Source organism: Apteryx mantelli, chromosome 15 (genome assembly GCF_036417845.1).
Source record: "Apteryx mantelli isolate bAptMan1 chromosome 15, bAptMan1.hap1, whole genome shotgun sequence".
NCBI lineage: Eukaryota > Metazoa > Chordata > Aves > Apterygiformes > Apterygidae > Apteryx > Apteryx mantelli.
This window is the reverse complement of record NC_089992.1, coordinates 1,076,038-1,086,104: the sequence shown is the minus strand read 5'-3', so window position 1 is coordinate 1,086,104 and position 10,067 is coordinate 1,076,038.

The window sequence follows — 10,067 nt, the reverse complement described above, 5'->3', positions numbered from 1 at the left end:
CCCCGCCCCGCCGGCGAGGGCGCGCTCCCGCCCCCCCAAGCACCGCCCCCCTGGGGGCGGGGCGGGACCGCCCCGGCGCTGCCGGGCTGAGGGCGCGGCGCCGCCATGTCACTGCCGGGCTGAGGGGGCGCGGGGCCGCCATGTCACTGCCGGGCTGAGGGGCTGTGGGGCCCAGGGCCGCCATGTCACTGCCGGGCTGAGGGGGCACGAGGCCGCCATGTCACTGCTGGGCTGAGGGGGCACGAGGCTGCCATGTCACTGCCGGGCTGAGGGGGCTGAGGGGGCGCGAGGCCACCATGTCACTGCTGGGCTGAGAGGGCGCGAGGCCGCCATGTCACTGCCGGGCTGAGGGGGCCGAGGGGGCGCGAGGCCGCCATGTCATTGCCAGGCTGAGGGGGTGCGAGGCCGCCATGTCACTGCTGGGCTGAGGTGGCTACAAGGGGCTACAAGTGTTTTGTAGCGTGGTCATAAAACACCTGTAGGCAAAATGAGCCTCTGCAGCCCAGTAAAGGTTTGCCAGGATGAGTGCTCAGCAGGGCGCTGTTGGCCAGATACCATGCCTTTAAACACTGCCCTCAGAAAGAACTGCTTTCCTGTTTCCTGTGTTTGAATACATCCCCACTAGGAAAAGAAGGTTGGGATTGTTTTAAAACTATTTCAGGTAGAAAGCACAGTAATTTTTACTGTAACATATACTGGTATCATGGTATATTGCCCTGTAAAGGGTAGGGAATAAGCTTGTTTGAATCTAAGCGCTTTCCTAGGCATATAGCCATGCCTACGTGTGGTGTGTCCTACTACTTTAAATACACTGGTAAGGTTAAAATAGTAACATTTCATATGGACAGGACGGTTCTGTACAAGGATTATCCTGCAGAGAGCCTGGGGAGTCACTGGTCAGCCTGTGTCTGAAAACTCTTTTTTCCTAATAAAGATCAGGTTTGTGACTGAGCCCTGAGATAATTCCTCGCACCCTCTGCAGATGGCAGAGCTAAAACATAAATATGCTAACGACATAAAAAATACAGCAGAAAATCATAAGCTGCTAGGAACCAGCCTCACGCACGGTAAACTTTGCCACCCGACACTGCAGCTATCGCCCCTCATTTACTTAGGCTTCACCTTCTGGTACTGTAGACAGACCGGTGTATGAGGGGAAAGAAACATTATGTCTCTTTCAGGGATATTTTTATTAGGTTTGTATGTATCGATTCTTAAAAATATATAAGAAACAAACACTAGAAATAGAATATATAGAAATGGGGGGGGGGAGAGAAAGCTTAAGATACCAAAAAAGGAGAAAAGTCTGTCAATATATTGAAATGCATATCAGGACTAGGAATTACCCTCACATCTGGTCTGAATTTATTTACTTGTCTTAGGAAAGAAAGAGCAAGAAACACACTGTTTTGAAGATTCTTTATCCGTTAAAAATATTAATACAGTATTCAAACAGAGCAAAATGCAAAAAAAAAAAAAAAAAAAAGGAGAACACCTCAAATGCTGACTGCTGTAATTCTTTTGTTTTACAAAGAGACAGGATGCATAAAGACTAAGCATGGCAAAACTCTTTTTACTGGGATGAAAGACACTCAGCTATTACTCAGGTGCTGGGGGATGTGGTGATGGCTGATGACGGTGCCCACAGCCTTTGCTCAATGCTGTCTCAGAAAAAGTATGCCAGCTCCTGCGCATCTGCAGGTACTGTCATCTGCAAGGTCTCGATCCCAGGCCTCACACCTCGGCTGAATCCAAACCGAGCAATGGTACCTGCCTTCTTAAATTTTGAGAATTTCAGCTGACTCAGATTCTAGTTTTCCCTTCTTAAAATGTTAGCCACACTGGTGTGTTAAACATTTGTTGTTTTGCAGCATAGAATTGCTTGATTTTATGAATTTGGTTATTTTAAAGCATTCTGGGAGGTATGTTATTTAATAATGTTTAGTAGTAACAACATGAATATTAACATCACATCCAGATACCTTGACAACATCCCTCTCAACTTGCTGAGAGACTTGCATATGCTACCTTAATGCTACCAGCATATGCTATCAGCAGTGTTTACTGCTGTACTATCGTTGATGTAGTCTTCCTAGAAGTATCATGCTTCTGTTGCAATGTTGAATTCATTTTTAAATTATAGATACATTTGAGATTAGCCAAGGAGCAAGAGCCACAAATCCAGATGTTCAAACCTTGCAAATGATCAACTGGGTGTTAATGCAATGCCATCTGATGTTTTTTCTGTCTGATATCTTTCCAATTTTGCTTCTTTAGAAAGGCTGGAATTTACAAATAAAATATTTGATAAAAAACAGTCTTCATTACGGATGCAAATAAAATTGGTTAAAAGCTCAGAGATGCCAGAACTGGGATGCTACAATAAACCTAATTCAGTTTCAATTCAGTCAGCTTGTGCCATTGTAGATTATAGGATTTATCTCATGCTTGCAAACTACAGTTCAGTAATTTTAAATAGTGGTAGATAATTAATAATTATTCACAGGCTTTTCATATCATTTCCTCCAGCAATGGAATCTCTTTGTTTTCTGATAGGCATTCTCCGAACAAAAATTTCCGTGATTCAAACATTATGCCCCTTATCTGACAATAAATGTACATAATGCTGTGATCCAAAGACCAAGAACTGACCTTTACATGCTATATTTCAGTACACAGTTTTCTGGTGCATCATATATTGTCTGGTATTGACACAACAATACAGTGTATTCTGGTATCAGTACTAGGGAACTTTTTAAGTTTTCTAGGGAAGCTGTCCAACAGAAATTACATAACTTCCTGCACATCTTAGACATTTCTCTTCTAGCATGCCTTGCAGTGATTATAAATGAAAGCTCACTGGATCTGAACAAATATGGCTAGTAACTGCGTATCTGTTTCCTATCCTTAACAGAGCCAAGAAAAGCTCTTCACAGGATTTGAATGACTTTCTATTCTTCCTAACTCATAAATAGAGACAGAACAGGCAGAACAAAGAAGACTTAAGCCACAGGCAATCTTATTCAGAAATAATTAAGTCTTACTAATGAGAAGTGTTCTAGATTCATCTAGCAAGGCCTACGTCCACCTGAATACTACTCAGCCCTCAGCTATTTTCAGTTCAGGGAGTGAGGAGGAGTTCTTTAAAACAAGAATGGGAGAGAAGAAAAGAAAAAATACTTTCAAAAGTTGTTTCAGACTGGTGCCATATACTGTTATTAAAGGGATTAGGAGAGTTTATAGTAAAGGTAGGTTATGATTTAGTCAGTTCCCAGCTTTCAGGTTCATGATGAAATCAGGAAGAAACATGTGTGTATGATTGCAATAAAGCTACAGAGATAGTCTAGCAGCCTGATTATGCTTTTACAATTTATCTGCATAATTCTTTCTGTTTAAGGTGTGATTTTTAGCTCAGTTCCCTAGGGGATCATGGCCTTGCAATCACCATAGTTGTGTAGGTATGTCCTTTACTTAAAAACTTGAACTCACCAGCCGGCTTTAACCAAATTGAGCAGAGGTCTGAAGGTCCCTTACAGGAATTCAGTGTCTACAAATATAAAAATAGGTAATTAGGTTGAAGACAGACTCAGTGGAAGGAAAGGCTGTAGCCACAGGACACAAATCCACAGGTATCCAAGCTGCCTTACTTCTGCTGTACAGGAGCCTTTAGTTCCACTATAGTTATTCCAGTGAAGTCACGCTGCATGCACAGTTGTAGCCATGATTTTCCTACACCAAATAGCAAATGAATTTTGCATTTTGTAATTTGTAGAGCCAGCTGTCATTGGAAAGTCATTCTCTCTTGCTATCTCTTGGCTGCAGGATTCATTTTAAACAGCAGATCCATAAAAGTGACGACTCTCTCTGCACCTCTTCCAGTCCCCCCTGGATGCCACAAAGACAGCTACATCCCACAGATTCCAGGATAAGTATTTTAAGTGCTTGAAATTTCTAAAGAAGTAGGTTTACACCTTCACCTTGCTGCAGTTCAGGCTCTTAGATTATAAAGGCACTGTTTGCCTCTTACAGTTTCAAGCTGTCACTGTTCTCCAACTTCTTCCCCACTGCTACCAGGGAATATTTTATTTTGAAATGCTCTAAGGCCTGTGTTGTCCTTTTAGATTGTTCTGCACACAAGACAGAGAGCGCGACTGTCATGGCTCCAGAGCTCTGATTTAGTCAGAGATAAGCAGACGCCTGTCCAAGACCTGATGTTTGATGCTTCATATTGTTTGGATGTTCCTGATGGAAGAGGTTAGAAGCGGAGAACTGTTTTGTCTGAGGTTTAAACATCAAACTCGCTGATGTGCCTGGGAGCTACAACCAGATCCAGCCTAGCCTCTTCCAGTTAGTTTTCCGCTGGTATGTTTCCTTCTACCTTGTCAAATAACATCAGATACATAAATGCTGGAAACATTGACTGACTTCATCCAGTTACTTCATCACCATCTCCCAACTCTGTGATGTCTCAGAAACTCTGGCTCATGAGAATCTGATCAGATTTTTCACTGGGAGTTTACTCAACCAATTCTCGTGCTTCTTGGAGAAGAGTTTTTACAGCAACAACTTTCTGATGCTGAAGAAGAGGAGACATTGGTGACCCATTCAAAATCTTAGAAAAAGAAACCTCTAAATGTTCAAGTTTAGAATGGTGACACTAGTCAACATTACTATTACATTGCTCTCCGGGAAACAGTCAGTCTGTGACTGTCATCATGATGCATATTTTCATATAGTAGTAATGCAAAGCCACTGATAAAATTCCTGTGTGGCTATCACGTGGGATCTTTGCAAAATTAAGGTCCCTCTGTTTTTCCATAGCTTGAAAGGCTGCTGCAATGGTCACCAGGCATTTCAGGCATATGTTCGGGTGTCTTTCCTTATCTCCAGCCCACTGGTTGATAAGAGGATATACATGCTGCAAACTCTTTAGTCGCTAATAAAGACCAGCTTCTGGTCTCAGAGTGAACGTTCTAGAAGTGGATCCTGCTGCCATTATAAGGCATGGCATGCACCTGAGTAACGCTTGGCACTAGCATTGACAGTGTTGCTGCCTGGTTACAGGCTTGTTTAAGTTGATTTTGTAATTTAACTCCAGGCCAACCATCAACATAAATCAGTACTTGTCTCCCTTAAGCCACATGATCTCTTGCATTTCATGACATGCCATGTCAAACACCTTCTTTGTTACTTCCTGTGTGAGCCATACTCACAAACGGTGTATCCTTCTGCCAGGTACTTTTTTTCAGTTAAGCCAAACCACCTGTTTCACATGGTGATATGCTTTCTGTTTTGAGATGCTAAAGATCGGCAAGGAAATGCATCTTTTCTTCTCCGACCCTTTTTCTCGTAAATTGCTTTAGAAGCTCATTTCCAAAAGTCAGCAGTTCCACTTCAAGATGCTAGAGCTCAAAGGCTGTTAGAAGACATTCCAGTCTCATATATGATGTCTGCATGTCCAAATAATGATGGATCTTACTGAACCACCATCATACCATGTCCTCTGTCATCAGGAAGAGTGGTGTAAAATTCTTCCTCCTCTATCAGGAAGCAATTCCATACTGGGATTGACACACAGAAAACAGTACTCATCTGTCAGCAGTTCACCAAACCAGACCTTGAATATACTATCAGATGAACTGTGCAGGTTCTTGTCTCCAAATCCTGAGTGGGAGATCTGCACTGGTATCCTCGCAATAGCTGGAGAATGGGGGCCACTCAAGTAGATTTGAGTTCTCCACTTCAGGAATAAACGTCACTTCTTCTCTCACATATTTTACAGTCTGAGGTCTTTCTCTTGGGTTCGTTCTGGTCACGTGGTCAGACAGTCAGGTGTGTGCCTTTCTTCCAGTTCCATTGCTTCCACAAATCTTGATTGAAATAAGACAGAAAAGCACCAAAATTACTGATTGTCTCAGCCTGGCCTAAGCAGTTTCCTGAAACCTCTACCATTGTTCCCAAACCTACTGACACAAATGTCATGTCACTTGATTCAACCCAGCCTCAAAATGTTCCATCTCAATAGTATGCACACTGGATCCCTGTTAAAAGTATTCCTGGTCTTTTCCAGTAAAGTCTTTATAAATAGCTCTCCAAGAACATCAGTTAAATGGACCAGGTTCTCTTCTATATTAACCATTGAACTATTTTGGAATAACTGCTGGAGTTAAGAGAACCTGATTTCTCCACTAGGCTACCACTTCAGTACACCACTCTCCTGTTGACTGGACCCCTTTTCTGCCTTGTGTCAATTAAATGTTAAAATTTCTGAAGGAGATCATTAAAACATTTCCTCTGTTCAAGGATCTTACACTCACTTTAGTGCAACATAAAACTTACGACAATGTGTACTACTGCTCCCTTTTAAATCTGCATATTCCTTTGTCTCTCTACAGATTTCTCTGGTTCCTTTACCTCCACTACAAGACTGATGGAAATGCAAACCCCTACGGTAGATCCTCTTTTCTTTTTCAGGGAGAATGTATTGCTTTGGACAGACTCAGTATTTCTCTTTAACGTGGTATAAGAGTTTTATCTTAATCAAGAGATTAATCTCTAGGTTTTCTTTTCCAGCCTTCAGTCATCTAGAACAAGAGTCTGCTTTCCACACTTCAGCTGTCAGGAGCGCTTTTCCATTTTCACATTCAGAGGCCTCAGTATTTTGGAAAATCACTCATGCTGTTTATATGCCTTGTCAAAAATCAGATCTATTTCCAAATAAAATCTCTCAGAATGAGTGGGCACAGTAAGACATGCTATGAGATCATGAAAGCAAGCCTCGGGACACACTCCAGCAGCAGCCAGCCAGCATTGGCAGCGTCAGCGAGGAAGATCTCCATCTTCAATACTTGCCCCGTAGCCGTAAGAAGCTTCAGCCGTACCTTCACCAAACGTGACGCGACCCCTGAAACTTCACAGGCTGACGAGACACTGAGTAAAGCCGTACGGGAATCATTCTCTGTGTGAAGGACTCTGAATCTTCTACCAGTTAATTAGTAACACGCTTGCTGTCTCCCACAATATTCATCTACCTGCAGACCATCACCCAAAGATAATTTAACAGGAACTTGAGTTCTCTGACAAAACTACATTCAGATCTTCCGTACTGTCCCCTCGCTCTCAAGGTCCTCCACAATTCATGGAGTTACATTTTGCGACTTAGAAGAAACTGGAACGGTGCACTCCACGCTACAATCTGCGCCCACCTGTCCTCAGTGCACCCAGTAGGTTTGAGTGTGCTCTTTTCATGCAGAGGAAAAGTGTTTTGCAGTCTAGAGTAATAGGAAATATATACACTCACAATGTGAATGTATATGTCAGACTCTACATTCTGAAAAACTGGGAGATAACCTCTTATTTCCTGCTGCTTTTCAGGTGTTATTTGAAGTGAGAAGCTGAGAGATTTAGTGGAAAGGAAAGACAATTTGCCTGAAGACAATAAATTTAGAAGAATGTCGGTCTTTCATATAACAAGTGGAAGAGCCTCTTATGATCTATGTTAGTTAGAAGAAAATGACTTCCAAATTTATCTTTTTTTTTGTTATTACCCATTTACCAGGCAGTAGAAATAACAAGGGACATAATTACAGATCAAGTATATAAGTCTAAACACAGTTTCATAAGCTTAATATGCTATGAGGATAATTATGAAACTACTAAGAACTGTGCAATGATTGGGACCATGTTAATTATAAAAATACTATGTATTTACACAGCACATTTAAAGTAATTTAAGCATTTGGATTAATATGGTTAAGTATTATTCTCATAGTAGAAAATGGGAATAATGAGGAAATTCAGGCACAAAGAGGAACACCCTGCCCAGCTTAACTCTCTGAATCAAAGGAACTACTAAATCCTAGGAAACCAAACCGTTCTCATTTTGAAGTTTAAAGGTTTCTGCTTAGGAGGAGAAACAAATGAAAAATGAGACAGTTCAGGCTTTGTGGTAATTTTACAAAAGATATCCACTGGAATATGTATTACATACTGAAAATCAGAATTGAAGCAAGACTATATTATATGAATCTGCTATAACAATTTCAGTCCATAAAACACATCTATTTTTTTCTTGTTTGGCCTCCTCCAGTATCCTTAGCTTTTATAAAAACACATACACAACATTTATTCTCCTTCAGTTTTAAAACTTGAAAAGTGACATGAGAAATGTCTTGCTTTACAGAAAACTTATTCTTCAATGAAAGCTGATATCAGCTAAAAATCATAAAAACAGTAGCTAGAGCATAAATATTTTATATAAATCTTTATGATTCTATATGCTAGAAATGATGGCAGAAGAAACACAAATTTGTAGAACATTAGGTCTCTTCCAATAGAATTTTTACAAGATTCAGCCCATCAGTACAATGACATTTTTGCAAGTATCAAAAAATAAAGCAAAGCAGTTTTACATTACACTGTCAAGACAACCAGGATAGTTATGTGCTTAACCAAATCTCTGCAAGTTAATCTTTAAAAGGCCATCCTTGTTTGCTTCCAAAAAAAAGATTGTTGCTAATGTTGAAAGGACTTGTTTTTTTGTTTTTTGTTTTTACAAAATTATGACTAATAACTAAGAAAATAATGTATCTGTGCTATTTCCCATCAGCAATTTATTGACTCACTTCGGATTTTATTTAAGTATCAAAAACCTAAACTACAAATCTGAAAATGACATGGTTTTGGCCTAATTAAATCTTTGAATATAATCCTTTAATTTCTTCAAGATATACAGTAACATTGTTCTCCAGCTGAATGAGTTTAAATGTGCCGATTATTTGTCCAAAATAATTGTCTTCCCGTGAACCTTCATTAGATTGCAACTCCCCAGCAGTTTTAGCTGCCCTAAGGCCAAGCCCTAGAGTCCTAGTTGCCACAACACCACTTTTTCTTTTTTTTTCCCTTTTTCGGCTGGATCGGCCTCCTGCACAGGCTCGCCATGCAGCCGCACGAGCAGCAGGGCTGGCACGGGGGACTGGGTGATAAATGGATGCCCAGGGAGAGAAGAAAAGAGAGGGGCGAAAGTCACCTAGAGTTACACCAGCCTAAGCTGTTGTGGATCTACACGCTTAAGCTGTAAATCCTGGGGGTTTTTTTGTTTTGTTTTGTTTTGTTTTACTTTCTGCAAAATACTTTTCAAATTCATACTATTCACAGAATGGATTTTAAGGCCCCTTTTTATTCCAATCTTCAAAATAATCTTCTTCCCTGAAAACAATAGTGAAACACCTCTGATGGATGAAGCCTCCCAGAAACAGGCATTTGTCTTCTAAAAACGGAAGATATTTACCTCCTCTCCAGAGGCAGATGGCCACGAACAATTAGCTGCGCGCTGCTGTCTGACTCTGAAGCTCACTGCATAGCCGAGGTGCCATTTGACTGGGACTTCTTTCTTTCATCTCTGTATTGGTTTTTGATAATTAGTTTAAGAAGCATAATGGAGTTGACTGATTTAATTAGAATGACTGCAGATCAGAGATACCATCTGCTTTCTTTGCCACATATATCCATACAAGTCCTTTCACCAGAAAATACTGAATATTTAATATTTTTCTTAAAATGGAAGACATTATTTGAATATAATAATGATTAGTTTCTATTTGCATCTCTTGGAACAAACTTGTCAAACTGAGCTGATACTGTACTAGTAGGTAGAGCTGCTAATTTTTTTTTAACTGACAGTATGTTGTTAATGTCTACTACCTGGCCCTGACTTCTTGAATTCTATTAAGTTATAATTTAGCTAGATGTACTGTATTAATTTCAACTACGTAAACATTAATTTTGCATTAAAATCTTAGCTTTGTAAAGATGTGCTATCCAAGTCCTTCAAACGGTACATAACAGGAGCACATTTCAATGAGGGAATGGAAGAAGGCACAGTTAACTTTTGTAATTCCCCAAATTCAGGTCTACTCAGTGCCAGTCCAGTGCTCAGTCAGAAGGAAGAGGAATGACAGCGAGAGTCGCATGGCTAGTTCAGTAGCCACAATTCGCTATGGTATATTACCATAGACAGTGACTTTCTTCAGTTCTAATTTAAATTGTGAAGTTATGAATCTCATGAT